The sequence below is a fragment of the Rhagoletis pomonella genome, unplaced genomic scaffold, assembly GCF_013731165.1.
Source record: "Rhagoletis pomonella isolate Grant_MI unplaced genomic scaffold, Rhpom_1.0 Rhpom_scaffold_00003, whole genome shotgun sequence".
Taxonomy (NCBI): domain Eukaryota; kingdom Metazoa; phylum Arthropoda; class Insecta; order Diptera; family Tephritidae; genus Rhagoletis; species Rhagoletis pomonella.
In genome coordinates, this window is record NW_023458557.1 from 70131147 (window position 1) to 70147723 (window position 16577).

Genomic DNA, 16577 nt, shown 5'->3' on the forward strand with positions numbered 1-16577 from the left:
TAACCATACCCAGAAATCACATTAGTGCATAGCAAAGATACTATCGTATCAGACAGTCAGCCCTCAATATCTTGAAGAAACTAAGGGACAAAAGAAAATTAAGATCTGACCGCAGAAGAGCTGGACTCAAGAAATTTGGCTGGAAAGTTTATGGTTCTACACCGAGCGAGAGCAAAAGAGGATTTCACACAAGTAGGGATAAATCGATACCATCCAGGTATTACTCAAATCAGTACTTGTACTTGCATCAAACAAGGTATCGATACCTACTCAGTATCGGCAAGGTATCGAGTATTTTTCAAATTTATTGTATTTTTTTCACAAAAAATATGCATTTTTACAAGATTATTTATCTTTTAGTATTTTTCATACAAAAATTCAAAACAACAATTATTTTTGTATACATAATATTTGATTTCAAAAACAATGGAATACATTTTTACAAGATTAATAGATAAAGTTGTTTCATATAAATAAAGTTTAAGAAAAGAACTAATTTTTTGTTATATTTCCCAAAAACATCAACTTTTCCAAGTGTTTTCTTGGAGGGCGGATTTGAGATTTTGATATAGTTGTACCTGTTTTTGAAAAAATCCTCTCGCAAGGAACAGATGACCCAACAACCGTTATGTATAGACGGGCTTGCTTATATAGCTGCGGAAATGTATTGCACATATCTTCACATTCCTCTAATGGGCTACTTTTACAAAGAAGATGCTGAAGCATAATAAGTTTTGCGCTTCCGATACAAGTACTTTTTATCGATACCTACTTGGATCGCAGTAAAAAGTATCGAGTACAAAAATACTTAGTAAATTGAAAATGTACTTGGATTTACTTGTATGGATTCATCCCTGCACACACGGCAAGCAGAAGCCCTCAAGGGAGATATGCTCGGAACCCAAGAGAACTAGGATGTCGCCCATATTAACGGCGGACGAGCAGCAGAGGAGATCCTTCGCGGATGTAGCGAAAAATACATTTAAAAAAATACACCGCAACTCACAAGAATCTCACCACAGAAATGGGCCTGGTCAACAGACAACTTTGGAGCGCATATAGGGAAATCCTAAGGGAAAAGCCGGAACCACCTCCCAGCTTTGCAGACACCAGTTGGTTTTAAAACCGCTTCGTACTGTCAAGGTGTGCAGACCAAAGGTCCGTCGACATTTATACCTTGGCAAGCGGGAAGATATTCTCAATCGGCCAAAATCTAGAGCCTGGATGCCACACTTCTACACCGATCCGCAGGAAGTTCTGCAATTAATAAGTAAGAGCAACTCCGAGTTCCCCACCCATTTTAGCAGGTAGCAAAGATAGGCGAGATGGACGGCAAGCGAAGGTTAGCGGTAATAATTCTCAACGATGAATCATCAAATCGGTGTAATCAAGTGGAAGATCGGTTTGGTTGGCATCCACATATATGGCGCACGAAGCATACATTCCACCTCCAACCCGATTCTTGAGGAACGCGGTAATGTAGGCTTTAAGACGCGGCACTCCGATGATCATAGGAGCGGACGCAAATGTGCATCATTTCATATGGGGCAGTGAGTGCATGTTTGAGTTTATTATATGCTCAACTTGATAATGTTGTAGACGATTTAAATAAAGCATTTCAACGTGCAGTAAAGGGAGCCTGTCCGACCAGGGCCACAAGTAGAAAACCAAAACCTCCATGGCTTCACTGAAATTGCAACCATCGATAATGGAATGTAGATCAAAATTTAACGAAGCTAAGAGTCCTAACTGTTGGTCGGTAATGGAATGTAGATCAAAATTTAACGAAGCTAAGAGTCCTAACTGTTGGAGTAAATTTTGAGACTGACACCGCTTTAAGCATGTAGTCAGAGACGCTAAGCGCTCCTCAGGGAGAAACTTGCGCCAGAATAAAGAAAGTACTTCAGATGCTAGCAAACTGCGTAAGAAACTATCAATGAGTCCTAGAAATATTAGCTATCTCATGAAGAAAGATAGTGATGGGATAACCAGCAGCGTAGAAACATTAGAACTTATGATACAAACGCACTTCCTCTGCTGGAAAGTCACCAGCACTCGACTCGAAGGCAACAATGATAACCTCCCAGTGAATATTATTACCGAGAAGTGCATAAAACATGCTATTAAATACCACCTTGCCGACAACCGTATACGCCTCTGAGACCAGACGAAATTATTCCCGCTGACCAACAGGAGGCACACTGCCCGTCTTTGAGGTAGCATTACGACTTAATTGTAAACCCCAAAAATGGGAGTAGTAAGACTAGTATTCATTCCTAAAGCGGCAAAAGTTACTTATACGAGACTAAAAGATTTTAGACCTATCAGTCTGTCATCTTTCTTGCTCAAATCTCTAGAGCGACTAAATAATATGTCATCTACACATCGTCACATGAGTGAAAGATCGACCTATCTCGGCTGCCAGTTAGAAAATGCCCTATCTTAGAAAACGTTTCTAGAACGTCCTACTTCAGAATTTGATTGAAAAACGTCCTATTTCAGAATTTTATTGAAAACACCCTATCTCAGAATTTTGAAGAAGAACTCCCTATTTCAGAATTTTATTGAAAAACACAGGTCAGTTGAAATAACACTCCACTCATTAGATGAATCGCAGATAAAGAGACTCCTGGTAAGGGGTACGCCCCAGAGGGGAGTAATCTCACCGCTTCTGTGGAACATAGCAGTAGACAAGCTCCTTCAAGAACTTGAAGACATTGGTGGGAAGATAATTGCATACGCCGATGGTATCTCTTAATTAACTTTCCCTATGGTTACGGTGACCATCCGTTCTGTTTTTTGCAGGACCGTACTGTTATTTAAATGTCTATCCTGCGTAGGTTTTCAAAACAGAAAACCCCCAAAATGTACTGATTTTTTCCAAGTGTCCTGCCTTTGTACCGCATTTTCTTCGATATTTTAAAATTAACTTTTCCAAATCGAAATATAAGCAATGTCGATAACTAACTGATTACTACATAAGGGTAAGCTGGTTTTGAAGGTTCAACTAGTCAATGCGTTCTAAATATTGAACGTTTATGGACAATGGATGACGAGAAATTGAAGACCAGCATTAAATATATCGATAACACTCGATAACACTGTTCTACAAATTTTGTGGTAATCGCTTAAAAAAAAAATATTTTCCAAGCCAATTTTCCTTTCAAATAAGCGTTTTCGTAATTTTTTTGAAAAGAGTGTTTTTGGTACATTTCGAACCTATTCGTCAATATCTCATGAAAAAATTATCCAATCAACATAAGCGACCTACAGTCGTCTTACAAAAATATATTACTTTGCCGATTTCGATGAAAATTGTTAGTGTTACAAGCGACCAAAATCGAAAAATTGAAATTTCAATCATTTTCTTTTTACAGTAAATGAAAATCTGATGATAAATGTAGATGTTACGGAACACAATCTGCACAAAAAATATATATTTTTGCCAAGAGCCCATCAATACCTTTCGAACTGTTCGTCGTTTCATGAGATATTGAGGAATAACTGAAAAAGTACTAAAAATACGTTTTTCGAACAAATCTCGAAAACACTTCTTTGAAACCATGGGCATTTTTTCGTGTTCAGCGACCCAAAGTTTGCCTAAAAAATTTACTTTACAGAGGTTCATATTTCGTGTAAAGTAATATGTAATATGCCTTATTATAATTTTGTAAATATTCATTACTAAAAGATTAATACCAATGAAGCAAATGTGATTTATGTTTAGAGTTTAAAATTGGATTAATAATTAAGAAATATACACTCTTCGTTATTTTAATAGCCCATCCTTTTAATACTTACAGGTCTATTCTGCGCTGGTAACATAAATTTTGTAACCGGTAATTAAAGTGACAATTTTTTAACCTTTTTCGCATTCTGTCCTCTCTTGTAACCGGTAAATTTGGTTACTATCTCATAAGCTGGTAACAAAATATTGCCCCGTGTAATATGCAATACAGGAATTTCCACAAATCTTCATAGCTGAATTGCTGAATATCTTAACTGCATTACCAACGTACCTAGAATCGCGGTGACAAGAAGTGGTAACATTTTTTGGTAATAAAATTTTCCGGTCACAAAATCTTCGGTAACGTGCAGAATAGACCTGTTAGTAGGTACAGTTTTCCTTTTGTTTGTTTAATATTCATTAACTTTTTATAAAAATATAGCATATTCTACGTCTACATCCCATTTTAAAATTTTTTTGAAAATTAGAAAAAATAAACATAGGGGCGACATTTTTTTTTTTGTTGACGGTGCTGCGCATTTTCTTCCATATAAAAATTTTGCCAAGCATACTTTGTATGGTAGAAGAGCAAAAAAAAGGGCGCGCTATTCAAATGACGAGGATATATGTAGTATATTTTTGTTATTTTTATACTACGCAATTATATGTAGGTAAATTTTTTTTTAAATTGTACTGTATTCTCAAAATATATTTATGGTCACCGTATGCAATGGTGCAACAGGCGAGGACTAGGAATAAATCCTGAAAAGACGGACTGAGTGTTCAATACAGGAAGCAAAAGATACCTGACCTCGATGCTATAACTCTAGAGGAAAAACCCCCATTAAATAAAGGAAGATACCAAATATCTAGGCCTCATAATTGATAGGAAACTAAATTGGGGGCCTAATATTGCTGATAGAGTGCGTAAATCAAATGCTTTTGCAGCAGGTCAATAGAAAAAAGATGGGGGAATGGAACCCAGGACAATACACTGGCTATACACAGCGGTAGTTAAGCCAATTCTTTATCACGGCATAGTGGTTATGGTGGGTCAATTATGGCCATTGTAGAATATTAACGGCGAACTACGCCCTTCCGAATCCTGCTCGAGTTACAGCGTTTAAGACCCTGCTACCCTCAAGGGAAGAGTGGAAGCGAGACGCTCTAAGAGTGGCGAGTCCATCGATGTATGTATTCCCTTAGCTTTCGTCTTCCGGACCGCTGTAGCGTTTTCAGGCGGTACCGATTGCAATCGACAGAGCCACAAAACTGATATAGTTTGATATGATACGCCAAGTTGATATCTACATACATACATCTTCACTCACAGCCGCCTAGCAATCAAATGCCTCACGAAGCAGTCGATAATCTTAATTGTAGCCAATAAATGTCGCACATCTCTGAGAGGGTTAAGGCGTTTCGCCGAAAAGTGATATGGGTTCCGGGACACTGCGACATAGATTTTAGCCTTAACCAAAATTAAATAAAAGTGTCATTATTTTGAACCTATGGCAGTTCGTAAAAACGTTGATGGAGATTTTTCAAGCACTCGTTTTTCCATTGTCTAAGGTCATTTATTTAAAAAAAAATTAACAGCCTTATTCTGTATCACGAACGATAGGCAACACGAACGATTCGTCTGCAGAGGAAAGCTTCAAAAATTAGTCCGGCGGCATCATTATAGCCGGATTAAACGCAACCGAGACCATTGCAACATAATATATGAACAGCAAGGCGAAGACGACCGATAGATAATAAAATCGAAATCAGAGAAGTGGTCATCTGCAGACGAATAGTTCGTGTTGCCTGTCGTCGTGATACAGAATAAAGCTGTAAGTTATCATAAATACTTCGAAAGTGTCCAGTTCACGAATAATCATATGTTGGCCGAAGTAATTTAAAAAAAAAAAGAAGTCAAAGTCAATGGCTGACTCAAATACACTTTCATGATACCTTGAACACAAAAGTTGGTGCAGATATGCATTAGTTTTCCAAGCGTCCATGAAACATGCATTAAAAACTTCGTTTAGTTCACTTCCGTCCATCATTAAGCGGATTCCCAGCTAAAAATTGTATGAACAAAAACGCGATTTTAGAAATGTGGATTTTCAACGCGCTCCAGCTGACAAATTAAGATACATTTTTTTGTTGGAAGTCATCAGAAAATCAAAAATTTAAGTTTTTTTGCTAGCTTTTGTTTTCGTCTTACTTGAAGATCAAGGCGAATTAATATAAGTACAAAAACAAAAATATACATGTATTTTGTTTTTGCTTTGGCGGCATAAACTGTCCAAATCTGTAAGAGTGTGTGTAGAAATTCAAATAAAATTTTTCAATTTGATATGAGAAGCCGTGCGGTGAAACACATACACAAAATCAGCTGAGCTTATATAAATTCGCCTTGTTGAAGATCTTCTGGAATAGTAGTTTCCAAAAATCAGGTCTTATTGAAAAAATCCTGCCCGAAAGCGTTCTTCATCAGCAGTGCCTGGTCTAATTTTCAAATTCATAAACATTTTATTTTGCAATAAAAACAAGTAAGCAAGTCTCGTTTCAATCAAATGTGGCGTAATAAAATATTACTCATCGCCATGCCGGCACTTTCGTCTGGTTAAATAACACAATACGTCCCACTAATATTATAAGGGCCACTTGTTCAATGTCTGGTTATCACAAACCGGAGGTAAAAGCTCCGGCTAAATACAGTGACTCGATCACATATATGTATATTATATGAATGTTGTCGCAAGCGTCGGTAACAGATATTGAACAAACTGCACTGAATCTGAATGTTTATATGTCTTTGTTTGGCTGTCTTCTTCTTCTTCTGATTTGGCACTGTAACCGCCTAAGGTCGAGGCCACGCACTGAGCGGCATTTCTGAGCGGCTGAGCGGCATTTGTGTATGGCGCCGCTCAGGCGCTCCCCGCTTTTCCGCTCATTGCATGGCCTCTTCCTTAGGCCGCTTAGCAGTAAGCGGCGTAAAATTAAAACATGTGAAATACTATTGAAGTGGCCATGCTCTGGTATAAAAGCCGTTCATTGCGTGACCTCGGCCTAAGCGAATTTCGCCTAGTTCAACAAAGCTCGCCAGTGTTTTCGCTTCTGTGCCAACTGACGTCAATCGCAAATGCCAAGTGAAACCAAGCCCTTCTCCACTTGGTCTTTCCATCACAGAGGAGGCCTCTCTCTTCCTCTACTACCACCAGCGGGTTCCGAGTTAAATTCTTTCAGAGCTGGAGCGTCGGAGTCCATTCGAACGACATGGCCAAGCCAACAGAGCTGCTGTAATTTAATTCGCTGCACTATGTCTGGGTAGTTGTAAAACTCATACAGCTCATTATTCCATCGTCTACGGTACTCGCCGTGGCCAACACGTAAAGGCACGTAAATCTTCCGCAAAATCTTTCTTTTGAATGCGCCAAGAGCCACCTATGATTCTGCGCCATACATCATCACGGGCATGATGAGTGACTTATAGAGTTCGGTTTTCGTACGTCGACAGACGACTTTACTCCTGATTTGCCAACTCAGTCGAAAGTAGAACTTGTTGGCAAGAGTGACGCTACGTTGAATTTCGATGCTGACATTATTATCTGCGTTCACGTTGGTTCCCAAGTAAACGAAATTCTCCACCTTCTCGAAATTATAACTGTCAACAATGACATGGGTGCCAAGGCGCGAATGCGCTGACTGTTTGTTTAATGACAGGAAATACTTCGTCTAATCCGCGTTGACCACCAGACCCATACGCTGTGCTTCCTTATCCAACTGAGATGCTCATTCCTGGGTTCTTCTTCATAAAACACGCTTCCAATGTCGCGCTTGCAAAGCGTTGAGAAGCGTTTCCTGCATACAGGAAGCAGCCGTAGTATTGAAACAATTTAAATTTTTTTGTCGGTTTTAAGCCCGCTTTGGATAGCGCAAGGAGAAGCTGCCTGTAGGACTCCAGCCGGTTTGAACCAAGGACGTCAGCGCAGAATTTTTCAAGTTAGAAAAAAAAGCAGAAGAGGTTAGTCTAGCGGTGAACGAGGACAAGACGAAGAATAGAATAACGGGTACATTTGGCATTAAAAGCCAAGAGACTGATTCTTTGTATTTTGACGTTTTGGATTACACTCCGCTCTTGCCTACAGATGCTGTTTTGGACTGAGTAGGCAATGGAAAATCAGAGCCATATCTCTTGTAAAACTTTTCCCTTTTTTATATGCCGCATAAACGTGGACGACATCGTACAAAGTTAAGATGGCTTTGGGACTTTCGGAAGGTTTATTCTACGCAAAATCTGCTGCACTGTTCGCGTGGGCTACGGGTACCGAAGAAGACGCTCCGGTGGATAGATCCGCGGCACCCGTGAATGAGCAACGAAAGTAAGGCGCGCCACAAACAAAATAAAAGGACCAAGTGCAGAAGAACCTGTCTGCACTTGGAATGAACAGCGGGTGGTTACTTGCAAAGGGGAGTGGCAATTGGCGAAGTTTTTTTAGGCCCGGCAAAAACCGACTAGCGGTTGTAGTGACAAATATGAAGATTAGAATACGATGGTACCTCGAGACGAGACTACTAATACTAAAATATAAGGTCCTATCGGCACATCTCTACGGGTGACTGAGGTCCATTGGTCGGGCCTTGATTGTACATTTGTGGTTGCGGAGCTACAAATCTACCATAAACCAAATTTGTATAGGGGGCCAAAGTATGGAATTGCAAACGTAAAAAACAAAACTTCATAAATGCTCAATTTTACCAGGGCAATGGGTACCGAAGAAGTGGAGTGATTAACTGTACTTGCTGTCTAATTTGGTATATGATTAAATGAACAAACGTATATGTAGTTAGAGGCACAAAAATAAAACTATTGCACTGGCTTGCACAGGTCATGGGTGAGACATTCTAAAAACAAGGACAGAAATTATCTAAGTTATTCATTCTGTCATTTAATTCAGAGGAAAACACTTTGACTAACCAAACATGTCGTCCTTAAAAAGTAGAAACAAGAAGGGCAAATAAAATTGTGGAGTCATTTAGAAAGCGAAAAATGTTTGCCAAGTGAAACAATTACACATTTAGAAAACTCATTAACGAGCAGGCAATTAGCATAAAATCAATCAACAGGTGGGCATTTATTATGGACTAGTAATTTATGAGAAAAAATTTTCAAAATACGAACACCTATACATATGAAAATTGCGTATAGATCAGATGTTTCGCAAATACAAAACATTTGTATGTATGTATGTAAATGCAATGACCAATTTCAAAATTGTTTACGAAGCTGATGGAAAACGCATGCAGATCAAGGAGAGAGAGAGAGAGAGAGAAAGATAGGCTCCGCTTAATCAATAAGAGAACAATTTATGCGCAACGGCATATTTTGGGAGGATTGCGCATGTTTTTTCACATGAAAACATAAATACAGGAAATGGTAGAAAAATAAAAACAATGAGAAAGTAGCTGAATTAAATTGAGAAGAAAAAAAACGCAATTTCTAATTCACACGAGAAACGTGCTCTTTTTTAGAATCGTTGCTGAATGTCTCTCGTTTTAATTTTATTTTTGTTTTTAGTTTTCACTCCCTCGTAACCTATTTTTGTCAGCTCATCCCGAAACGTGTTGAAACGCATTTTAAAATTTAAGCAAGAAGAAGAAAAACACAATGGAATTGAAAAATGAATTAATATGCAATATATGTATGTATATTAATATGTATTGTAATGGCATGCTTATTCATTACTGGCGCCAATGTATAGATACTTACCAGAAATGTGGAGCTGTGTTGGCGGTGATGATGCTGTTCTTGAGTGTGACGACACCAATAGAAATGCTTTTAGGTATCTCTCAAATTGCGTCAATTGTGCTGATGTTTTATAGATCCGGGTACTACGTTACGGTAAAATTTTTATTTTCCTTATTTAGCAAATGGTATTCCGAAAATTTTTTTTAATAAAATCCTGTTTAGAAGTTTCTAGAGCACGGAACTGGCTTACAAATAAAAAATTACTAATTTAGATTTAAAAAAAAATAAATTATTAAAAAAATTGCCAAAACTGAAAGCAAGTAAGCCAATCCAAAACGTATGCGTTTCCTATAAAAAAAAAATTATTCAATAAACGTTTTTGATTCATAAAGTATCTTATAGGATAGATATAAATTTTTTGGAAATTTTTTTACAAAAACTTTTTTCTCTAAAATTTGTTATAGAAATATTTTTTTTTTACTTTTTTAGAAAACTTTGATCAAATATCTTTTTTCAACAAAATTTTTCATTGTGTAATTTTTTTTAATGTAGTAAAATTTCTTACAGACGAAGAGTTTTTATAAGGTCTTAATTTCTAAGAATCTTTAATAGAAAACAAAACTTTCGGAAATTTTTATAAAAAAACTAAAAAAATAGATGTCTTAATTTTTATTTTTTTTTTATTAAAAACACAAATTGGAAATGTGTTCGGAAATAACTAAAAAATGCTAATTTAAAAAAATTATTTAAAAAAAAATTTTTTTTTTTTTTTTGGAAGCAAAATTTTAATGCATATTATTGCCTGGATAAAAGATTATCGTATTTTACTTGCGGCAGATATTGGGAAAACGTGACTGAAGTTTGGAATGCAAAGTCTCGGAAAATGTTACTAGTTCACATAATTCTTACATTTTTTTATTCACAGATTTTTTATTTTTATTGTTTATTGTTAACCAGTGTTGCTAGAACAGAGTTTAACCACCTAGATTTAGAGACTTTTGACTGCCCAGGGGTAAATTTAAGGGGACCAAATATTGCGGAGAAAGCTTTAGCCAAATGACAAATAACAACTCGAGTTAGTTAAAAGTGTCAGCAAAATGAAAAATGTAATCCCTTTGAAATGTGTGCTCAATAAAAATAAAAATACATATTCTACAATTGACATTGAAAAAATAAAATTACAATAAATTCCAAATAAATAAAATCAGCGGTACGAATGGGAAATCTAGGGCAAAATATCATGCCCTTGGGGGTAAACTACTGCAATAACTTGGAAACACTGTTGTTAATTATTTTTTAGTTTATGAAGGATTTTCTTTAGCAAAATTTTTTCGTTTGCTACGTTTGTCAAAAATTTTGTATCCACTTTGTATGACGTGCGACAATATGTTAATTGCATTGTACTAAAATAACGATACTTTTCACTCAATACCTCGGAAACTAAAGGAGATATCCAAAATGGGTAACGCCGTTTGAAAGATCTTATTTTAATATATATTTTTGGAACGTTGATTAAAAAATATTTTCTGAAATATTTAATAGTGAACTTTTTTCTACATCTTATTTGAAATTTTGAACAAAATTGGAAATTATTAATACAACGTTAAAACCAAAATACATATGTTTTTAATCTTTCCTGGATTCTTCTTTTGCAAGTTTTTTTTTAATTACATAATAATATTTTGTTATACTGGATATTTTTTTAGGAAAGTAATCAATTTTTTTTCGTTTTTAAGGTACGGAAAATATAGTAAGAGGATAGAGGTAAAAAAAACTCCAATTATATATTTTGGAAATGTTTAATAGAATAATAATCAAAGATTTTTGAGAAATTTTTTTTATTAAATTCTTTATAGGAAAATTTATTTAAAAAAAAAATTTTATACAAAAAATTATTTCATTTTGCTGGAATTGTTTTTAAAACAATTTCTTGATAAAATTTTGTATAGTGAAAATTTCGTGAAAACTTCATTTAAAATTAAATTTTTTTAATAAACAAAACTTCTTTTGGGGAAAATTGGTAACAGTGCAGTTACGGTCGCCTCCGAAAACTTATCCGAATTGGTCCGTTTCATTTAGGTGAACTTCGCTAGTATTAAATTCATATTAATAAATGCACTAAACGAACACGTTTTGACGTCCAGTTGTTCATTAGATGTAATTTACTTTACTGAATATACGTACGAATGTATTAATTTTAGATATATTTTTATAAATATAAATACATATAACAAAATTAATTCCCCAATAGTCGCACTCTTTAGTCACGCCTAATTCCTTTCCGCGTTGGCGGACCTCGGCCGAGCTTCAAACCAATAGTTCTGATCAGTCCAACTCCAGCTACGCTGCGCCAGTCTGTTTGCGTCCAACTTCTTTCCGGTTTGGAAATATGGTTCTTATTTTATTACCAAATTGCATAGAAAGAAATAAAATTCTTTGGATTAAAAGTAACGGCACCATTTTTGGCGCTTTTATTATTCTCTTTGGCACTTTTTGACAACCCTGGCGCTCAAATCCACCTCTCAACCAAAGAACTGACGTAGTAAGCAAAGTTTATTTGGGAACCAGTTAAAGTAATTTAGAGTGAACAATTCGAAGTCAATATATGCTCATTTAATCCATTTCTTAATTTGAATTTAATGCTAGCCTAGCAAAGTTTACCTATGTAAATGAAACCGTTGTTGACAGATAAATTTTGCGCGGTTTAAAAAAATTTCATTTCCGCCCGAATTCTTAATACTGGCAGCAATACGCGTCGATTGATATCCCATCCGACCATTTTAAAAATATTTTCGAAGGGTACCGTAAATTGCACCACTACCGAACACTTCTTTTTCTATATTTTTTTTTTCAAAAAATGTTTGGTTTGAAGGTACTTATTGAATTTATTTATGTATTTTTTAGTTTTATTTAAATTGTAAAACATTTTTTAGGTAATTTAAAATTTTACTTCGAAACAGGATTTTTTGCACTACTGTGTTACATATTTACATACATGTATATGTATGCGTGTGTATATTTTTGATGACTAGGGCATAGATTGAGTTCGTGATTGCGTTGTCGCTATTTCCCCAAGCTGCTGAAATTATTTAAAATACCCAACACGGTTTCTGTTACCTTTTTGGCGTTGGTGAACTTTTTTGTTGTTATTTTATTTTTATTTTACTTGTAATTTCTTTTTCTGCCATGCCAATACTTATGTATTTATATTGGCGTTGTTGTTAAATCAGCTGCCACTTTGGCTGTTGCATATTCTAAAATATTTTCTGTTGCTTGTTAACGACAGTGTTGCTTATGTAGTTGTTGTTTTTTTTTTTTATAGTAGTTTTTGTAATTTCCGATGCTGTTGCTGCTGCTACAAAGATATTGAAACTACGTTTTTCATTCATTCACAAAGAACATTTTTCTAATTGCGTAACACTTTTTTTCAGTGTACCTCAATTCACATACAATGCAAACAAACACAGAATATTTACTGTAGGGAATTCTCAAAATTCCATACAAAAATACTATTTCACCGTTTTTTACACTTTCTATAAACGCAAAAGCTGGGCAATTAATCTACGCGTGACGTGCACACATTTCTCAAATATTGCCAAGATGAATTACATACATATGTATGTGTGTAATACTTCGGAACTAAAATTTTTTCTTAAGATATTTAACTTTTTTTGTTTAATATACAGCAGCTTCATTTCTTAATCAAATTAAAAATCTCAACTTTTACTGCACCGTTTCCGAATTGAAATTTTAGTGCTTTATTGAATTGTTCACTTAAAACTGCCGTTGAAGTGAAAAAATTATTTAGCTGTGTTTTAAAAATAGCCGCATACTTTAAAAGTTTCTGGCGGAACAGACACAGCGCTCATCTCATCGCACATTGTAGATCACACACACGAACGAACGCTAGCCACATCGCGGCACCAATTAAATATTTCTATTTAAATTCAGTTTGCTTCATACTCCAGTTTAACTCTCAACTTTTCATAAATTTTTTAATTTTCTTTAACTAATTTTTCACTTGTTAATTAAAAAAAAAAAAACTAAATTTTTTTCGTTAAACTGCAGTAATTTCCTGCACAGTTTTGCTTGAAAAAATCTACAACTTTCAGCTCACTCATCCCAAAAAATTCTAAAATAACTGCCTCTATTCATCTCTTTCGCACCAATGGTGAACAGCACTTGCACACTCGCCGGACACGATTTGGATTCGAATCGTATACCTAGGAATTGGAAAATCGTTGCGTTGCGAACTCGCGTACGTCCGTCGTTGAACTGAATGCTAGCGTTGCGAATTGATCTCGAAATACTCTCGGGAAAGTCAAAAAAAGTGGAAAAGCTGGGAAGCGAAAAAGCATTTTCACGTTTATTTTTCTCTCTCGCGCTTTGCAGCTGAATACGAGTTTACCTTTTTTTCCTTTTAATTACAAGGCACACGCGCCAGTATCGTCATACCAACTGGCAGTAAGAATTTAGCTATGAGCAAATAATTTTATTGCCTTCTGTTAAACTTTATTTTCTTAAGTGCATTGATTCGCGCACATTCACGTTTTTATGAGTGTGTATGTATGCCCTGCAGTGAAATGCCGAACACAGTCAGTAAATATTCATCCTGGTAGATGAACTGGTTCAAATTGGCCAATACTTGATTAACAGGTATATCCCGCGAATAAGTGATAGCACCCGAAAATTTTGACCAGTTTCGACTGCTTTTAACTCTTTAGTTTGGCACTAATATTTCCATATTTCATTTAACTTTTGTAGAAGTAAAATAAATTCGACTTTTCAAACAGGTTGCTACTCTTTAAAAGTATTTTCAAACTCAAATCTTTCTTTTTTGTCTGGCATTGTGGTACATATTTCAAATAACTGCTTAAGTGCAATTTGATTTTTTTAACACTCTCATAAACACAGTTCAGAAATAAATTATTTTCAAACCCATTTCGATAGATACCCATCTTTTGACAATCCATTTAACTTATTAAATAATTTGAATTTCAATTTTCCAACGTTGGTAAATAAAATTCCGATATAAAGGGTCTTAAACCCGTTCGGATTGATAACCACCTTTCATTTAACTTATTAAATATTTTGAATCCATCGTTTTAAACTAGTGGCAACCTTCCTCAAAGACATCAAAGATATTCTAAATTGTCAAAGATTTCTTAGAACTCTATCATTTGACACCCATTTTTAATATTTCATATAATTTGGGCATAAATTATTAATTTAATTCGACTTTTCAAACAAGTGGTAACTCTCTTCAAAATATTTTCAAACTACTACCTTCTTAAACCTCTTTTATCTAATACCCATATGGTGATAACTTATTCACTTAACTAATTTCTTTAACTAAAATTGAATTACATGTTTTAAACATGTGGCAACCCTTCTACACGTATTTATGATATAAAGGCTTTTTCAAACCATTTCGGTAGCGATTGATTTAACTTTTTAAATAATTTGAGCTTTATTTCTTAACATGCGGCAACTCTTTTCAAAAAAGTGAAACCTTTTTGCATCTCTACAGTCCAAGGCCTCTATTTTGACACCTGATTTTTGAAACTCGAACATATGTTGCGGATTCTAATGGTATTGATTAATAAATAATTTGAATGGATTTTGGCTTCATTTTGAAAAATGGAACCAACGGTGCTGATCTGATGAGCTGGTTAAAAATTCCCTTCGCGTATTATAAATACTAGTGTTCGCCCAGCGGTTGAAATTCAACCGATAAAATTAAGGATAGTTTATGTAAGTTGAATGAGCTAAAATAACATTAGTTGGAATGGGTTAAGTGGAGGGGAGTTTAGCTTAGTACTTGGCATAACATAACATAACCATAACATAAGAATAAATAACATAACATATGAAGCATAACACACCACAATATAACATCGCACACTCTTCAGTTGTATTTCCTTTTTATCCCTTTTTTCACCTCTATCTAAATCTTATTTATTTTGGTTCATTTTATGCCAAATGATGTTGCCTTTGATGCCACATCAAGTGATATCATGTCATGTGGTGAAATTGGTTGTGGTGAGCTACGGTGTGGTGGAATTTGGTCTAGGAGTTACGGTGTGGTGAATTTAGGTGTGGTGGATTCAGGTGTGGTGAGTTAAGTTATGGTGAGAAAGTTGAGGTGTGGTGAATTAAGGTGTGGTGAATTTTGGTGTGGTGAGTTGAGGAGAGTTAAGGTATGGTGAGAAAGTTGAGGTGTGGTGAATTAAGGGTGGTGGATTTAGGTGCGGGGGTTAAGGTGTGGCGAGTTGAGGTGTGGTGAATTTAGGTGTGGGGAGTTAAAGTGTGGTGAATTAATGTGTGGTGAGCTCAGGTGGAGTAAGTTTTTAAGTTAAGATGAGTTAAAGTTAAGGGGTTATGATCTTTATCCTTATCTTCATCTTCATCTTCATCTTCATCTTCATCTTCATCTTCTTCATATCCACCTTCGTTTGTATTTAGGTTTCTTTACTTTTATTCTAATCTTTGCCTTTATCCCTTTCTTCTTCTACATATTCAACTTTACCTTCTTCCTTGCATGAATCTTAATCTTCGTAAATCTGATTTCTAAACTGCTGCTTAGCAGATTTCTTTAATTCAGTATCAATATTAAAGCAATGTCATTGATGCCACATAAAGTGATATCATGTCATGTGGGTAAATTGGGTGTGGTGATTTGCGATGTGGTGGAATTGGGTGTGGGAGTTACGGCGCTGTGAATTCAGGTGTGGTGGGCTTAAGAGGTGCGGTGAGTTTAGGTGTGGTGAATTTAGCTGTGGTGAGTTGAGGTGTGGTGAATTTAGGTGTGGGGAGTTAAGATGTGGTGAGTTGAGGTGTGGTGAGTTAAGGTGTGGTGAGAAAGTTGAGGTGTGGTGAATTACGGTGAGGTGGATTTAGGTGTGGGGGTTAACGTGTGGTGAGTTGAGGTGTGGTAAATTAAGGTGTGGTGAATTTAGGTGTGTGGAGTTAAGGTGTGGTGAGTTGAGGTGTGGTGAGTTAAGGTGTGGTGAGAGAGTTGAAGTGTGGTGAATTACGGTGTGGGGGTTAAATTGTGGTGTGTTTCATCTTCATCTTCATCTTCGTCTTCATCTTCATCTTCATCTTCAT

General features: G+C 35.7%; 1 protein-coding gene across 1 annotated transcript in view; it reads right to left on the bottom strand.

Moving 5' to 3' along the window:
- LOC118735417 (myosin-7B) overlaps window positions 1-12905 on the bottom strand; it is a 44536-nt gene extending 31631 nt beyond the window's left edge. The window contains exons 1-2 of the mRNA XM_036465144.1: window positions 12463-12905; window positions 9489-9610 (exon numbers count right to left, since the gene is read on the bottom strand). The gene's annotated coding sequence lies outside the window, so the exon portion shown is untranslated. The remainder of the gene's footprint in view (window positions 1-9488; window positions 9611-12462) is intronic.
- Between the last annotated feature and the right edge of the window lie 3672 nt (window positions 12906-16577).